At 46.5% G+C, this 17,689-nt stretch overlaps 1 protein-coding gene across 5 annotated transcripts in view; it reads right to left on the bottom strand.

The window, feature by feature from the left end:
* Positions 1 to 16,728, bottom strand: part of chd6 (chromodomain helicase DNA binding protein 6) — a 162,044-nt gene extending 145,316 nt beyond the window's left edge. Inside the window, exons 1-3 of one of the 5 annotated variants that reach the window (XM_052031323.1) lie at positions 16,618 to 16,728; positions 13,278 to 13,340; positions 2,795 to 2,934 (exon numbers count right to left, since the gene is read on the bottom strand). The gene's annotated coding sequence lies outside the window, so the exon portion shown is untranslated. Of the gene's footprint in view, positions 1 to 460; positions 587 to 2,794; positions 2,935 to 13,277; positions 13,341 to 16,617 lie in introns of those variants that run through there. The other 4 variants (XM_052031325.1, XM_052031324.1, XM_052031326.1 and 1 more) reach the window with 4 other exon arrangements.
* Between the last annotated feature and the right edge of the window lie 961 nt (positions 16,729 to 17,689).

Here is a 17,689-nt window from a genome sequence, read left to right as displayed (position 1 = left end):
CTCTGACATCTCCCCTTAAGTTTCCTCCTCTGACCTTAAACTGATGTCCTCTGTTCATGGCCATGGCCACCCTGGGGAGAAGGTGCTTACTGTCCACTTACAGGTCATTACACAAGGCAGGGTGAAAGGTAGCACAATCAAACTAGCTGTGGGAGACTGGGCTTGTAATGGATATTGGTAGCTAGCCTTTCCCCTGAGATGCTGACAGAGAGATCCAGAAGAGGAAGGCAAGAGTCAGAGATGGGCCATGTAAAGATAAGGGCAGGATGGAAGTTGGCAGCAAGAATGAAGAAATTTTTGAGTCCTGCATGGGTGCAGAAACCATCACCTATGCAGTCATCGATATACTCGAAATAGAGTTGAGGGACTGGGACAGAGTAAGACTGAAACAAAGACTGTTGCATGTATTCAACAAAAAGACAGGCATAGCTTAGGCCCATATGAGTACCCATTACTATACCTCTATGTTCTATGACTCAATTCCATTCATTCAGTCCCTTGTTCTCTGTCAATTTGCTCCAGTGATGAGACATTCAGTAGAGGTGCCATTGAAATGTCTTACTTCTGGGTAAACCATGGATTCCCCTCTACCATTGTGCACAAGAGCCCTTGTCTGCCTCTCATCCATTCCCACACTCAGCTCTCTAACCCTCTCCTCTGGACAGAGCAAGAACAGAGTTCCCTGATCCTTGTCTTCCCTCCACAGTTCAGCTTTTGTGATTTCTGCCACCAGACACATGTCCCCCTCCCCTCCCAGCATTCCATAGAGATCATTCCTTTGTGACTTTGTATCCTAGACATCTCCTCACAGGTCCCGTGAGCCATTGGGCACAGTGGTGGTTTAAGGTGCTCCGCTCTTCTGTCCTCACTAACCACTCCTCTCTTATGGCATTTTCTCTTGCAACTGCAAAAACTGTAACACCTGTCCTTTCACCTCTTCCATTCCCACTATCCAGGGACCTAAACAGTCCTTCCAGTGATTCACTTGCATTTGTTCCAATCTAGTATGCTGCATTCAGTGTTCACAATGTGGTCTCCTTTACAGTGAAGAAACCACAGTCTCCAACAGCTACCTTGATTATACTTCCTTTGATCACTTTGCAGGGCACCCGTGTTCAGTCCACAGGAGTGATCCTGAGCTTCCCGTTGCTGCCACTTTACCATCCCACTCTCACCTCTGTCTGTGGCTTCCTGCACTGTTACAAGGCCCAACGAGCTTGAGGAACAACACCTCACCTTCCACTACCCTCTGGACTCAATATCAAATCTTCCAACTTTAGGTAATTCACTCTTTCTGTCTCTTTCAGAACTGGCCATTTCTCCTGTCATCATTTTGGGTCAGTGTTTCTTATTCTATTTCTTTATTACACAGACAAAGCAGCTTAAAGTGCTGGTAACCACCCCCATTAACCCATTGTGTCTAACCCCCACTAGAGATATTCTCTTTGTACTTCCCATCCCTCCTTCACCCTCTCTGCTACTGAAAACTAACTTGATTCTCTTGTTCCCAGTTCTGAAGGATCCTGGACCTGAAACATTAACTGTTTCCCCTTCTACAGACACTGCCTGTCCTGCTGAGTGTTTTCAGCATTTTGTTTTTATTTCTATGCAAGGCATTACTGTTCACACTCAAAGAGTGAAAAGTAATCAGGACTTACTGATGCACACTAAGAGCAAGCAAATAGGAGTTTTGCAAATTGGGAGAAACAAACAGCACAGGCGAACAAGATAGCTGCATCAGCTGGAGGGCCATGGCCCATTGTTTATGATCATTTTGCAGATTATTTCTAGGAATCTAACACACAGCTGTTTATAGTGGATAAGTAGAGTGGTTTCAGGATGCAGACACACAGCTGAACTTCTTCAGTATGCCCTGAAACCGAGTCACTCGGCTGCCCATTAACAAGCACATTTAGACATTTCAGTGCTGCACAGCTTCCGTATTATATAAATAAGATGTTAAACTGAGGCCCATCTGTCCTCACCAATGATCGCAAAGGTCCCGTGGCATTAGCTGGGAGAGAGGGCAACAGGGAAAAAGTGCATATGAAAGAGGAAAGGGAGGATGCGAGGATAGACGGTGTAGGGGCAAAGTTTGGGGAAGAGCCTACAAGACTGGTCATGGGGAGTTTGCAGAGAAGGAAACCAGGAAGATGTGGGGGTGAAGGAGAGTTCAAGGATGAAGTGGAGGGAATGACAAAGAGGCAAAGGGACAGGGAGACAAATGAGATTACATTTCATCTTCCCCTGCCACAATGTTTTTCACCATAGCCCCCCTCCACCCCCAAATCTTTCCCACAGCTCCTCCCCCACCTCTTTATAGAATGACATTGTCTCCCTGCAAATGGGTAGCGATTACAACAATTGAACAGGTAACACAGTCAACAAATCCACATTCATCTTCCACACAAGCAGAATTTCTAAGTCTATCGCTATGATTCTCCTTATGTCTTTCCATCAACCAAAAATAACTTTTTTTTAAATACTGCCAATGTTTCTGAATTCCCCAAATCTTCTGGTACATCATCCAAAAATCCATGTCCAAAGCTAGGCACAGAGACTCTGGGAAGTGCCAGACTGCATAGATCACAGAACACCAGACAAAGACCTACTGGACCAAAAAGTTGATGCCTGTTCTTGTGCTGAGCAGGAGCCACCTCACATCCCTCCATGTAGAGGGCACATCAATTACCCCAAGGCTAATGTTGGGAAAGTTGCCTATGTCAAGCTCAACCAGATAGCAAGTCAAGGTTGTGTTCATGAAGCCTAGTAGAACAGAAGGTAGTCTCCTTACCAACTGAGCCCCTTGACCCACCCTGGAGCTGTTGGAAGTGAAGAGGCACTTTCTTTTTCAACTAATCTGTAGCCTGCCAGCAATCCAAATACAAAATAAAAATAGAAAATGTTGGAGATACTCAGCAGGTCAAGCAGCATCTGTGGAGAGAGAAAAAACACATTTAATGTTTCAGGTCAATGACCTTTTATCAGAACTCTCTCACCACACATGCTGCCTCACATGTTGAGTATCTCCAGCACTTTCTGTTTTTAATTTCAGGTTTCCAGCATGTAGTTTTTTATATATACACACACACACACACACACACATATATATATATTACTTAACAATCCAAACAGACTGGACTGACAAAAATAAGATATCTTTATTAGTCACATGTACATCGAAACACACAGTGAAATACATCTTTTTGCGTAGTGTGTTCTGGGGGCAGCCCGCAAGTGTCGCCACACTTCCGGCGCCAACGCTGCATGCCCACAACTTCCTAACCTGTACGTCTTTGGAATGTGGGAGGAAACCGGAGCATCTGGAGGAAACCCACACAGACATGGGGAGAACGTACAAACTCCTTACAGACAGTGGCCGGATTTGAACCCAGGTCGCTGGCACTGTAAAGCGTTACGCTAACCACTACACTACAGTAGCAAAGGGGGGGGGGGGTTTCTGAAGTGTGCTCGGCAGAACTTTCTTCGCCAGTATGTTTCTGATAGAAAAGGAAGGCAGTATTGATGGACATAGTTCTGGAAGATGAGCCAGTGGAGCAAGCATCAGCAGAGGGACACCCAGCAAACAGCAATCATAATATCAAAAGGTTTAAAATGGGTCTGGAAAAGGATGTAGAACACTCCCCTATTACCTAAAAATCTATAAGTCTATGTCTTAAGCAACTGGGCCTTTATGGTCCTCTTGGCAAGAGGATTCCAAAGATTCATGACTCCAGAGGTAAAGAAATGGCTCATATTCAAACCAATGGCTGACCCCATACTTTGAGACGTTACCCTTTAAGATTTTTGTACATATCAATGAGTTAGTCATACAGCATAGAAACAGGCTCTTTGACCCAAGTGGTCCATGCCAACCAAGACTCCAATCTAAGCCAATCCCATTTGCCCATCTTTGGCCCACATCCCTCTAAACCTTTCCTATCCATGGACCTTTCCAAGTGTCCTTTAAATGTTTTTAATGTACCTGCCTCAACCACATCCTCTGGCAGCTCATTCCATCTACTGACCACTCTCTAGGTGAAAAGGTTGCCCCTCAGATTTCTATTGAATCTCTCCCTTTCACCTTAAACCTATGCCCTCTAGTTCTTGATTTCCCCAACCCGGAGAAAAAAAACACATTCACCCTATCTATGCCCCTCATGATTTTACACACCTCTATAAGATCAACCCCTCATTCTCCTATGCTCCAATGAAAAAAATCCCAAGCTGCTCAACCTCTCTCCATAACTCAGTCCCTCGAGTCCCAGCAACATCCTCATAAATCTCCACTGTACTCTTTCCATCTTAATAGCATTTTTCCTATAGCAGGGTGACTAAAATTGAATACAATAATCCAAATATGGCCTCACCAACAACATGTACAACTGCAATATAACATCCCAACTTCTATACTCAATGCCCTGACTGATGAAGGCCAGTGTGCCAAAAGCCTTATTCTCCACCCTGTCTATCTGCAATGCCACTTTCAGGAACCATCTACTTGTACTCCTAGGCCCCTCTGTTCTACAACACCCCCCAACCCCCCAAGGCCACTATACCATTCACTGAGAAAGTCCTACCCTCATTTGTCTTCCCAAATGCAACACCTCACACTTATCAAAATTGAACTCCATTTGCCATTCCTTGGCCCATTTACCTAGCTGATCAAGATCCTTCTGTAAATCCTGATAACTATCTTCACCACCAAAGGAATCTGCAAACTTACTAACCGTGCCTTGTACATCCTCATCCAAATCATGGATAAAAATGACAAATAGCAATGGGCCCAGCACTGATCCCTGGGGAACAACACGAGTCATGGGCCTCCAGTCAGAAAAACAACCTTCCACCATCACCCTGTGCTTCCTACCATCAAGCCAATTAGCCAGCTCTCCCCGGATCCCACGCGACCTAACTTTCCATAGCAACCTAACATGCGGAACTTTATCAAAGGCCATATCTACCACCCTGCTCTCATTGATCTTCTTGGTTATTCCAAAAAACTCAAATTCGTGAGACAGGATCTCCCATGCACAAAGCAGTGCTGACTACCCCTCATCAACCTGTCTTATCCCTCAGTACCCCCTCTAGTAACTTACCTACCACAGATGTTAGGCTTACTGGTCTATAGTTACCATTAACCGTCTCAAGATCCAAAGTCTTTATGTCTTTCTCCATGGTAAAAATAGAGAGAAAAAACCTCATTGAGGACCTTGCCCATCCCGTGGTTCCACACAGAGATCACAAGATCACAAGATAAGGGAGCAGAAGCAGGCCATTCGGCCCATCGAGTCTGCTCCAAGGAAAAGGGAAAAAGAAATGGGGTGGGAAAAAAGAGAGAAAAAAAAACTATTCTAATCCCATTTGCCAGCCTTATCCCCATATCCCTTGATACCCTGACTATTTAGATATCTGTCTATCTCCTCCTTGAATACCCCCACTGATCTGGCCTCCACTGCTGTGCGTGGCAAGGAGTTCCACAATTTCACCACCCTCTGGGTAAAGAAACTTCTCCTCATCTCTGTCTTGAAACTGTACCCTCTAATTCTAAGATTGTGCCCTCTGGTCCTGGACACGCCCACCAAGGGAAACAGCCTAGCCACATCTACTCTATCCTTACCTGTCAACATTTTAAATGTCGCTACGAGGTCCCCTCTCATCCTTCTGTACTCCAGCGAGTACAGTCCAAGAGCCGACAAACGCTCATCATACTTAAGCCCTTTCATTCCTGGAATCATTCTCGTAAATCTCCTCTGAACCCTCTCCAACGTCAGCACATCCTTCCTAAGATGCGGGGCCCAAAACTGCGCACAGTATTCCAAATGAGGCCTCACTAGCGCCGCGTAGAGCCTCATCAACACGTCCTTACTTTTATACACTATACCTCTCGAGATGAATGCCAACATAGCATTCGCTTTCTTAACCACCGATCCAACCTGGTGGTTAACTTTTAAGATATCTTGTACGAGTACCCCCAAGTCCCTTTGTACTACCGCACTATCAATCTTCTCTCCTTCTAGATAATAATCTACCCGCTTATTTCTACTTCCAAAGTGTACAACTGCACATTTCTCAACATTGAATCTCATCTGCCATTTCCTTGCCCATTCTCCTAAACTGTCTAGGTCCCTCTGCATTCTTTCTATTTCCTCTATGCTCCCTACTCCTCCACTTATCTTGGTGTCATCCGCAAACTTAGCCACACAACCATTTATTCCATCATCCAAATCATTGATGTACAAGGTAAAAAGGAGAGGCCCCAACACCGACCCTTGCGGCACACCACTAGTAACCGGTAACCAACCAGAACGAGATCCTTTTATTTCCACCCTTTGCTTCCTGCCAACCAGCCAATTCTCCACCCATTTTGCTACCCTGCCCATAATTCCATGACCTCTCATCTTATTAATCAGTCTCTTGTGAGGCACCTTATCGAAGGCCTTTTGAAAGTCTAAATACACAACATCTACCGCCTCTCCCTTATCCACCCTACCTGTGATTTCTTCAAAAAACTCCAATAGGTTGGTCAGACAGGACCTCCCCTTCACAAAACCATGTTGACTAGGTCCTATCTTGCCTTGCGCCTCTAGGTATTCGGTAACCTCCTCCTTGAGGATAGACTCCAATAATTTTCCCACCACTGACGTCAGACTAATAGGTCTGTAATTGCCTTTGTGCTGCCTCCCACCTTTCTTATACAACGGAACTACATTCGCTACCCTCCAGTCCTCCGGAACCATGCCAGAATCTATCGATTCCTGAAAAATAATCGCCAACGCCTCCGCTATCTCCACAGCCACCTCCTTCAGAACCCGGGGATGCACCTCATCCGGTCCGGGAGACTTATCAGCCTTAAGCCCCTTTAGTTTTCCAAGCACCTTCTCCCTATTAATCTCAATTGAACTCAGCTCCAATTCGTGAGACTCCTGACTAATGGGCACATTGCTTATGTCCTCCACGGTGAAGACCGATGCAAAATATTCATTCAATTCCCTTGCCATCTCACTATCATCCATTATAATACCTCCTGCACCGTTATCAATTGGTCCTATGTCAACCCGTGTCTCTCTTTTATTCCTTATGTATTTAAAAAAACTCTTAGAATCCTTCCGAATGTTGTCCGCCAGCTTCCTTTCGTAACTCATCTTTGCTTTCCTAATGACCTTCTTAGTTTCTCTCTGCAGATTTTTAAAATCGTTCCAATCTTCTGTTTTCCCACTAATTTTTGCTACTTTGTACGCCCGGCGCCCCTTTTGCTTTTATTTTATCCTTCACCTCCCTCGTTATCCACATCTGTGCCTTTTTTCCATTCAAAACCTTCTTTTTTCTTGGAATATATCTGTCCTGCATTGTCCTTATTTCCTGTAGAAATTTCTTCCATTTTTCCTCTGCCATCCCTTCAGCTAACTTACTCCTCCAATCAATTTGGGCCAACTCATCTCTCATACCTTTGTAATTTCCCTTATTCCACTGAAATATCGATACACCAGTTATCAGCTTCTCCTTCTCAAACTTGAAACTAAACTCAAGCATATTGTGATCACTTGTTCCCAGTGGTTCCTTTACCTTTAGTTCCCTAATCACCTCGGGCTCACTACACAGTACCCAATCCAAAACAGCCGATCCCCTGGTGGGCTCCTCAATAAGTTGCTCCAGAAAAACATCCCTTAGACATTCCACAAACTCACTCTCCTGAGTACTACCACCTTGCTGCATTTCCCAGTCCACCTTCATGTTAAAATCCCCCATAATTATCTTCACATTGTCACTCTGACATGCTTTTTCTATCTCAATCTGCAACTTATGGTCCACTTCCTGACTGCTGTTTGGGGGCCTATAAATGACTGCTATTATTGTTCTTTTACCCTTGCTATTTCTCAGCTCCACCCATAAGGATTCCACCTCCTCTGACCCAATGTACTTCCTTTCTATTGATTTTATATCGCTACTAACCATCATGGCCACACCTCCCCCTCTGCCTACCCTCCTATCCTTCCTATATACTGTATACCCCTTGACATTCAGTTCCCAATCACATCCATCATGAAGCCACGACTCAGTGATTGCAACGATGTCATATTTATTAACCTGTAGTTGTGCCACTAGGTCATCTACCTTATTCCTGATGCTACGTGCATTTAAATATAGTATGTTTAGACTGGTATCTGCTATTGATTTTATTGTACCTCTATTGATCAGCAGATTATCCTGACTTTCTACCTGTCCATCCTTCTTACTATCTTCGCTACCTACTATCTTAGACATGTTCGTGTAGACCTCATCCCCTATCCTAACATAGATGTCGACTTTGGTTTTGAGGAGCCCCATTCTCTCCCTAGTTACTCTTCCCCATCCCCTCAATATATTTGTATTACAAGCATGTTAAGGGAAAATACCTCTTATCACACCTCATTCTTCTAAACTCAAGAGTGGACAGACTTGGTCAGCTTAATTTGTTCTCGTATGACAAACCTGCCACGCAAGAACTCACTATGGTCAGCCAGCATCATGCCCCCACTACTACAATTATATCTTTCCCTCAGGAGGGAGACCAGACTTGTAAAAAATATTCCAGGTGAGGTCCCAATATTGGAACGACACCCCTCACTTCTTGTAGTCAAATCCTCTTGCAATAAAGGCCAGAATACCTTCCCAATTCCTCTCTATACCCATTAACATCTACTAATTTGTGTACATGGACACACAGGTCCCTCTGCACACCAACATCTTTCAATCTCTCACCTTTATACAAAAAAATACTCCACCTTTTTGTTTTACCAAAGTAGATGACCTTTCATTTTCCCCCATAGTTTGTCCTTATTCCCTTGACTTGTATCACCAAAGCCTTCCTTATCCTCCACACAGCCAGCCTCCAAACCCAAATCACCCATTTGCTGATGTTGTGTTTTCCATCTGTTAACAAATCCTCAATCTGCAATCCATGCCAGTATACAACTCCCAATACCACTTGCTCTAATTTTGTTTGATAAGCTCACATGGAACCTTATCAATTGCCTTAAAGTCCATCAACTGCCTCCTCTCATTTCATTATCCTGCTAGCTGTAACCTCAAAAGATTCCAACAACTTTCAAAAAAAAATCCAAGTTGATGCTTCTTATTATTTTATTATTATTTTTAAATCCCTTATTACCACTTCCTTGGTAATACATTCCAATGTTTTCCTAACCACTAAAGTCAGTGTCACTGGTCTACAGTTCCCCGTTTCCTTTCTCCCCCCTTTCCTAAACAGTGGTCACATTTATTACCTTCCAACTTGTGGGAAAGATTCTGGAATCTACAGAATTCTGGATGATGATAACCGGTGCATCCACTGTGAAAGCACGGGAGAGTCATGCTGGTAACAGAAGGCGCAGAGGGAAATAAGAGGCCAAATGGGAGGCACCCTGGCAGCTAAGGGAAGGAGGAAACTAGAGAGGCCCCAGCCATAACCTTCCAAACATCTACAAACTCAGGAGTGGTGCTGAAGTTGTGGAAAAATGATTTATTACACCTTCATTCAAAGTACAGGGATAAACCCAGTAACAAGAGATTAGTTTAACCTTGGTGTTGAGGAAGTTCTAGGAACAATCAGTTAGAAATATGAGCGGAGAAATGGTAGATGGAGTTTAATCCAGATAAGTGTGAGGAGTCGCACTTTGGGAGGTCAAATACCAGAGGGAAGTATCAGTAAATAGCAAGACCTTCAGGGGCAATGATGTAGAAGGATCTTGGGGTGCAAATCCATATCTCCCTGAAAGTGGCAACACAAGGGAATAGGTGGGTAAAGAAGGCATATGGCATGCTCGCCTTCATCTGTTGGAATGTTGAGTATAAAAGTAAGGAAGTCACATTGCAGCTGTATAAAACTTTATCTAGGCCACACTTGGAGTATTGTGTGCAGTTCTGGTCACCGTATTACAGGAAGGATGTGGGGGCTTGGGAGGGTGCAGGATTAGAGCGTATTAGCAATAAGGAGAGATTGGAAAAACTTCATTTGTTTTCTCTGGAGCATTAGAGGCTGAGGGGCGAACCTTTAGAAGTATATAAAGTCGAGGCATAGATGGGTAGAGTCTTTTTCCCCCAGGGTGGAAGTGTCAAATACTAGAGGACGTAGCTATAAGCTTAGAGGGAGACAGTTCAAAGGAGATTTACGAAGCAAAACCTTTTTAAAAAAAAAAGAGGTGCCTAGAAAGTACTGCCAGAGAAGGTGGTGGTTGAAGCAGGTACAATATCAACATTCAACAAGTCATTTATACAGGCACATGGACAGGCAAAGAATGGTGGGATATGGACCATGTGCAGGTAGATGGCATTAGTTTAATTTGGCATCATAATTGGCACAGACATGGTGGGCCAAAGGGCCTATTCTATGTTCTATAATCAGGAAAAAAATTGAGAAGTGGGAATCTATTAAAGCCAACATGGATTTGTTGAAGGCAAATTATTTCCGACTAACCTGACACAATTTTCTTGATGAAATACGAAGAGGGTCGATGAGGTATATGCAGTTGATCTCGTATGCATAGGATCCAAAAGGCACATGATAAAGTGCCATGTGATAAGATCACCATCAAAAGTGAAGGTCATGGAATGAAGCAGTGTGGCTGGAAAATTGGCTGAGTGACAGAAAACAGAGCACAGCAGTAAAAGGCTGTTTATTCGAGCTAGCAAAGAAGTGTACAGCAGAGTTCTTCAGGAATTGGTATCAGGAGCGATGCTCTTCGTAATATGTATTAATGGCTTAGATTTGGTCGTACAAGATAGTTTCCAAATCTGCAGATGACAAAATTCAAAAGCATAATGAACAGCAAGAAAGACTGTAGCAGACCTCAAGGAGGTACCAGCAGGCTGGTGGAAGGAGCTGATAGATGGCAGGTGGAATTCAATGCTGAGAAATCTGAAGTGTTACATTTTGGCAGAAAGAATGGGAAGAGGCAATACAAATTCGAGGGCACAACCCTAAAAGGAGTACAGCAGCGATCCGAAGGCATGTGCATTGTTCATTGGCTGTGGAAAGACAGGTTAAGAAAGTTGTTAAAAAAGCACCAGGATCCTTGACCTGAGTGCAACAACGATAAATTTGTAAAACACTGGTGTGGCCACAAATGTGTCCAGTTCTGGGTGCTGCACTTCTGGTGAGATGCAAAGGCTTTAGAAAGGATGCAACAATTAGAGACTTTAGTTAGTAGGCAGCCTGGAGAAGCTAGAAAGAAATTATTTCTGCTGGCTGGAGGGTGAAGAACAAGTACAATGAAGATGACTGGCAAAGGAACCAAATGGAATGCAAGTTTTGTTTTAAAAAAAGCACAGCAAATGGCGAGGATCTAGAATGTGCTGCCAGGGGTAATAATGGAGGCAGATTCAACTGTTGCATTCAAAAAGGAAGCTGGATAAAATCTAAAAGGAAAGAATTTTCACAGCATTGGGGAGAAGGAACGTTCATGGGACTAGCTAGATTGCTCGCACATGGAGATGGAGATTGATAGGCCAAAGGGCCTCCTTCCACACTGTAACCATTTTTGATTCTGAACTGACGTTTCCTCCCTTTTCTCGTTAACTGTGGTTTAACTTTTTGTAAAACTATTAGCTCTAAAATTCAATTGAAAAAAATTTGTAAATTTTGGCTTTTTTATCAGATTATAGTGACAGGATTTTCATTACATTTTATTGCGATGTAATAAAAGCTTAAGTGTTACTGCTTAATAGAAAACCTGAGTATTTGCATTCCAACCTCCTGATGCCTTTACTGATAGTCAGAGGCTAGTACAAAACCAGCAAGGAAAATCAGATCTGCGCCACACACCCAAACAAGACTTTCATCTCTATAGCACCCTTCATTACCTCAGGGCATCCTAAATCATCATCCAGACAATGAAACCACAGTAGCACACAGCAAGCTCCCATACATATAGCAACCAGATAATCTGTTTTAATGATGTAGGTAAAAGGTTAAACGTTGGCTCTGGGACAACAGGGAGAACTTCCTAACGTATACTAATTTTGCTCTTGGTACTGTCATAATAGTAAATGTACCCACCGTTTCTTTTGCAGGTAGATGAGGCTCTTGGTTTGTGGCTCACAATAGACAATTTGATAACTTGTCAATCACTTCATTCAAATGGTGTCATCGTTCACATTTAATACCAAATTATTAGAGCCAAATCTTTACTGTTGCTTCAAATCAAGAAATGATTCAAACACAAAAGTTGCCTCGAAATGATTCAGAACAGACTTCGGAATTTATTTGGTTATTCATTCCAGAGGATGCTACTGGCTAGACTAGCATTTCTGTCCATCTCTGCTCCTTGAATCAAGTCACTTGGTTAGTCATTTCAGAGGACAGACAACAATGCTATAAGTCTAGAGCCTAGATCAGACCGAGTAAAGATCGCAGACTTCCCTCCTTGAAGGACATTAGTAAAAAGGATCAGATTTAATGACAATCTAGTAATTTCAAGGTCACCTTAACTGAAACCAGATTTTTATCCCAAATTTATTAATTGAATTGAAATCCCTCAGGTGCCATGTTGGAAATCAAATTGACATCTCCAGATCAATAATCCACATATCTAGGCACTAATCCAATAATCTAACAAGGCTACTATAGCCCTGCAATATAGCTGATCAAACAAACATATCAATCTGTGTTGCCTCTGGCCTAAAACCTGGTCTGAGAAACTTAACATCAATTTAAAACCTCATATATTTTGCATTTTTAAAAAACTGCAGTATTTGAAATGAATTCAAACTGCTGGTTTCTTGTAAAGTTCAGATTAGCACTTCTAAATCACTCATAGTTCATATCATACAAACTTTACTCATCTGTTTAACCTGTAACATCCAGTTATTCAGTATTCTGCATGTAGAACAAAGCAATAATATTCAAGTTATATCTCCCAGTGATGTACATCCCACAGTTAGTAAGCTATCCTAAACATTCCCAATCAAGTTTAGGCTCAATGTAGAGTAAAGCTACTTCTACACTGTCTCAAACAACTCTGTTGATAAAATCAAAGGCATCTTCAGCGTTGTACAAGAATCTCAATTAACCAGTGTAAAGAACACAGCGTGAATTCAGTGCTCAAAAAATTAACTTTTCTGATAAAAAAGCAACTAGTGGAAGCAGTTTCAACTTGGAGAAAGCCAGCCCAGGATGACTCCTTTGTTTTTCCAATAAAGTGCCATTATTCCAAGGCCACAATCATTATCACACTGCCCCTTTCCCAACAACCCAAAACTGGTTAAAACCCCCAAGAAAAATGACAGCAAGAACCTACAATCAGTGGTATGAAGAGGCGGGGCCACAAGCCATCATTAACTCGACACTCATCCTCGCACACCTGAAAGTTAGAACACAAGGCTGACTTAGAGAATAATCTGAACTGTCTGGGGTAACTCAGAATACATTCCCACTATCATCTTGTGTTCCTCCAATGCAATTGTAGAATTAGAAGGACGAAAGGCCTTTCAGCCCAAAGCCCACTGCCAGCTGAAAGAGTCCTGTCCTCCTCCTGCCAGTTGCCCACCCTCCCTTTCTTTCGGACTCACAAATGTGAGTAATTTAACTGCCCTCCAACATAGCCCAGTGAGCCATTATATTCAGAGGTCAATTGGGGACACAGAGAACAGGCATCCACATCCCATATCAGAACAGGTTAAAGATCTGCTCATTTAAATGTTCCTTTTGAACCTGCTTCCACGTCCCTTCCTTGCCACACATTCCAGATCATAAGTTGTTGCATACATTTTTTTTTAAAACTCTTTTCACATCTGCTTCGTTTGCCAAACATCTCTGGTTACTGACCCTCACTAAAAATAGTTGCTTTTTCACTCCTTCAAACTTAAGTACCTCTACTGATTCCCACTCAAGCGTGGGAAGAACTAACAAGATGGACGGTCACAGTCTTTACCCAGGGTAGGGGAGTCTAAAACTAGAGGTGAGAGGGGAAAGATTTAAAGGGGACCTGAGCACATCTTTTTCATACAGAGGGTGGCGAGTATAATAGAACGAGCTACCAGAGGAGGTGACAGAGGCGGGTACAATTACAACATTTAAAAGACATTTGGACAGGTTGATGGACTGGAAAACTTTAGTGGGATATGGATCAAATGCAGGTAAACGGGACCAGCTCAGGAAGGTATCTTGGGTCAGTATGGACAAACTGGGCCAAAGGACCTGGTTCTGTGCTGCATGGCTCTATAATACTGGCTCCTCTGTTCATATCCCCGAAATTCTTCTCCTGAATTTGCAAGGGTTTCAAACCTGACAAAAAGAACAAACTGTTTAAACTCCCACTATTCCAATTCTCCTGGATAGCCTTAGACTGTTTGTTAGGAAAATTTGACATCTATGGTCTGCTGAGCATTTCCCAATTTGCTCTTCCGAATGTTCCTTTTGAACTGGACATCACTAGTGTGTGAGGTCTTTATCATTAGTGTGGACCATGTCACCAACAGTCAGAAAGTTGACAAAGTGTCATTTATCACTGCCTGGGCACATGATCAGCTTTTAGCTGGTCACACAAAAACCTCCCCCTAAGAAGGGAGCAGTGCCTCAGCTAGGATGCTCAGGACATCACACTGCAAATTTAACCAGAGATGCATTCCTGTCAACCGCAAGGATTTACTGTCTTCCTTAATCCCAATCCCAAAGGGTGTTTGAAAGAGAATCTTCAAATTCCACAGATTTCTTCTACTCCATGCTGAACATTAATGCAAACCTTGACAAGGAAAACATTTGTAAAGCAACAGAAAAGGAGAAAGTGAGGCAACAGAACCCAAGCAAAGAGACTTGGTCACAATGCACATGACCTGACCAAACATTTGGGGGGGGGGGGGGGGGGGGGGTGATTATTGGTCAGAGGAGGAGGGCAACAGGGACAAAGGAGTGGGCAACAGATGACTTGAGTAGGCACATACTGGGAGCAGGGAGGGCAGGCAATGTGGTTAACATGCAGTGGTTGTTGGTAGAAAGGTTGGCACTGGGTGAACTGGGTGCAGTGGAGGATGGGGGAGTTCAGTGGACAAGATAGAGGAGAGAGGTCAACAGAGGATAAGATGGGGGTGACAGGGACAGATCTGGGGACCACAGGCATCACAGTTAGTATGCATTAGTTGCTAATCCAGGAATGTGGTGCGGCTGCCAGAAAAGGATCAGGGTAGGAACAACAGCGACAGGGTGACAGTGGATGAGGGAAGCAGGGCAGAGGCTGGTTACCGGGCAACAAGCATTGGGGGGAGGGGGGGGGAGGGGAACAGGGTTAGGGGCTCCCGATGCTTTGGAACCAGGTCAGCAGAGGTGGGGATAGGGGTGCCAGGCACAAAGGAAGGAGCAATAAGGGATTGGGGTAGAGGCAACATGGGCAGGTAAGGGGCAACATTTGGAGGTAATGGATTTAGGGAAGTTGGGCACAGTTGACACAACAGATAGAGTGCAGATGATGGGCAACAGGGTTGGCAGTGACCTGGACTGAGGCAGGCAGTGATGGAGGACCTGGTTCATCTACAGTCATAAAGCATCTACCCCATCACCCCTTATATCTGTTGGTCTCCAATGATGCAGTGGGGCAACAAGGAGGGTCAGATTTGGGTTTGGGCAACAGGTTTGGGGGACAGTGTGGTGAAGGTGGGCATGTGCAAAGGAGTTGGGCAGGGTGGGGGGGAACAGTGTGGTGATAGTGGGGTTGTTGTGGAGGAGCTGGGCTGAGAGTGGGGTCTGAAGAAAGGTAAGGGGCTCTGGGGGGTACAGGGGGGGCAAGGATGGGTGTTGGAATGTAGGAGGGGTGGAGTGGGACAGGGGTAGGGGAGGAGTGAGGATGGGGAGGGGGAGTGGGTGGGGTAGGGAGGGGGAGGGGAGGGGGAGTGGATGGGGTAGGGAGGGGGAGGGGAAGGGGGAGTGGATGGGGTAGGGAGGGGGAGGGGAAGGGGGAGTGGATGGGGTAGGGAGGGGGAGGGGAGGGGGAGTGGATGGGGTAGGGAGGGGGAGGGGAGGGGAAGGGGAGTGGATGGGGTAGGGGGAGTGGATGGGGTAGGGAGGGGGAGGGGGAGTGGATGGGGTAGGGAGGGGGAGGGGGAGTGGATGGGGTAGGGAGGGGGAGGGGAGGGGGAGTGGATGGGGTAGGGAGGGGGAGGGGAGGGGGAGTGGATGGGGTAGGGAGGGGGAGGGGGAGTGGATGGGGTAGGGAGGGGGAGGGGAGGGGGAGTGGATGGGGTAGGGAGGGGGAGGGGAGGGGAAGGGGAGTGGATGGGGTAGGGGGAGTGGATGGGGTAGGGAGGGGGAGGGGGAGTGGATGGGGTAGGGAGGGGGAGGGGAGGGGGAGTGGATGGGGTAGGGAGGGGGAGGGGAGGGGAAGGGGAGTGGATGGGGTAGGGAGGGGGAGGGGGAGTGGATGGGTTAGGGAGGGGGAGGGGGAGTGGATGGGGTAGGGAGGGGGAGGGGGAGGGGGTGGGGGAGGGGGTGGGGGAGGGGACGTTCCCGCCGGGGGTCCATCCCGCTGCATCCCCGCGCTCAGCTGCTCCCTCAGGTAGGCTGCAGACTTGGGGAAGGTGCAGGAAGGTGGGGAGAGGCAGCGGGCAGCAGCAAGTGGGCGGGATGGAAAAGTTACCACAAGTACTTACCTAAGATGGCCCCCGCCGCGGCCAAAACACAAACAGCTTTTATTTGGGAACTTTACTGCCGACGGTGCTCACACAGGCTCCAGCGCAACCCAACCTGCTAGCGGAAGCCCGCCCCGTTCCGCACCGCCCGCCTTCTCCTCCAGGCCGTGGGGGCCATTGGCCACGCTGCCCGCCCGTCAAGGCGTCGGCGTCTGCTATTGGTCCACCGCGGCTGCCCGTCAAAGCAGCATGGCAGCGTTTCCCGTTTGAAGCTGGGCTGGGCGGGCGTGCGGGGGGCGGGCGTGCGGGGGGCGGGGGCGGGGCCTGGGCCGGTGCATGTTCCATTGTGCATTTGCATTTCTGTTAGCGGCCGCGGGATTGGCGGCGGCGGCGGCTCCGGGCTCGGCCCCGCACACAAAGGGCGGCCCCCGGGGCAGCCGCGCACCGCCCGCTCGCCAACGCACCCCCAGCCGGGAAGACCAGCACCGTGGCCGTTCCACCCCTGCTCCCCATCCTCGCGGTCTGCGTCCCGCCCGCTCCTGCCCCTCCGCCGGCCGCTCCACCAATCCCCGGTGCGGTTGCTGAGGGCGGGCGGGCGGCGCGGCGGCGGCGGCGGCTCTCTGTGCGGCCGAGAACCATCGCCGTCCACGTCCTGCTGATGGCCCGTTCCCCGGATGTACAGCCTGCCCTGCATTTTGTGGCGGGTGGGAGACGGCGCTGCCCCGGAGAGCCGCCCTGCCCCGGAGAGCCGCCCTGCCCCGGAGAGCCGCCCTGCCCCGGAGAGCCGCCCTGCCCCGGAGAGCCGCCCTGCCCCGGAGAGCCGCCCTGCCCCGGAGAGCCGCCAGAGCCGCGCTGCCCAGTGCAAGGACCAGTGCAGGGCTCAGTGCAAGGACCAGTGCAGTCCGTGCAGGGTGAAGCTAACTGCTCCATGCAACCCCAGGCAGACACTGGAATATCTCACTAGGCCTAAAATTAATCCTTAAGTAGACAAACAAAGGCACGAAATTCTTCTTATTTTCTTGATGTTATTTTCTCCATTATTGCTTTGCAAATAGAAAGGAGCCACCACAGGATCTTCCATTTATTCTCATAC

This window comes from Pristis pectinata, chromosome 16, assembly GCF_009764475.1.
Source record: "Pristis pectinata isolate sPriPec2 chromosome 16, sPriPec2.1.pri, whole genome shotgun sequence".
Lineage (NCBI taxonomy): Eukaryota > Metazoa > Chordata > Chondrichthyes > Rhinopristiformes > Pristidae > Pristis > Pristis pectinata.
This window is presented reverse-complemented; position numbering and strand designations above follow the sequence as displayed.